The sequence below is a fragment of the Penaeus monodon genome, chromosome 19 (genome assembly GCF_015228065.2).
Source record: "Penaeus monodon isolate SGIC_2016 chromosome 19, NSTDA_Pmon_1, whole genome shotgun sequence".
NCBI classification, from domain to species: domain Eukaryota; kingdom Metazoa; phylum Arthropoda; class Malacostraca; order Decapoda; family Penaeidae; genus Penaeus; species Penaeus monodon.
In genome coordinates this window covers 40,213,902-40,214,746 of record NC_051404.1, presented here as the reverse complement: position 1 = coordinate 40,214,746, position 845 = coordinate 40,213,902, and the positions used below count along the sequence as shown (strand labels likewise).

At 34.7% G+C, this 845-nt stretch overlaps 1 protein-coding gene across 1 annotated transcript in view; it reads left to right on the top strand.

Moving 5' to 3' along the window:
• The window catches only part of LOC119585237 (protein Wnt-5b-like), a 252,158-nt gene that overhangs the window by 132,180 nt on the left and 119,133 nt on the right, over nt 1-845 (top strand). The window contains 1 exon segment of the mRNA XM_037933897.1: nt 779-819. The gene's annotated coding sequence lies outside the window, so the exon portion shown is untranslated.

Here is an 845-nt window from a genome sequence, read left to right as displayed (position 1 = left end):
AAAAAAATGCGAATAATGCTTGATATCGTCATCGTTAGGGTCATTGTTGATGTTGCATCAAGTTTTTTATTTAGTCCTAGTTTTGATTAGCAGTCATTCTTCTTTTATGGTGTTCTCCACTACATGGCGACGATATCATTTTTATTATTATACTTCTTATCCTCCTGGTTCTTCTTCCAAAACTTTCTCCCTCCAAGAGGCTCACGTGCATAGTATTTTCAAGGGTCTTACCACAGAATTTATTTTTCCTTATTGATTATTCTAAGGAAGTCAGAAGTTTTCAAAGAAGGTCATTTTTTTAGATACTTTACCCTAGTATTCGGTTTTACGTCAGTTTCTGGACATAAAACCCGATAAGGTCTTTCCGTACAGATTTCACATTCGGAAATGCCTAAAAAAATTAGGTCATGTCATTTTTGTTCACTTATGGGGGTCAAGACTCGTAAACATCCGTGAGGATGATTTTTTCCTTCTTTTCTAAAGTAAACAAGCCTCCTTTTTTACTGTAAAAGCCTCCTTTTTACATTTAACTAGTCTGCTTTCTTACAGTGAGCATTTTTTTAACATAAAGGTAAACAAACCTTCCACGTATATTATGGTCTAGTTAGTGGGGGACGATCGAAAATACACGGTGGAAGCAATGGAACATTTTAAACCCCTCTGTTTCTATTTTATTTTATGTTTTATGTTTAGTAAAGCTTTCGTTCTTCTGTATTTGGGTATTCTAGAACATTCTGTGAATCTGAGGTCTAATATCTGTTGTTCTTTTTCCTTTCAGGTGAGAATTCGATGTGGAGAAAAGAGGAACTCGGGAATATGGTATGTTCTTGTTTTTTTTTCTTGAC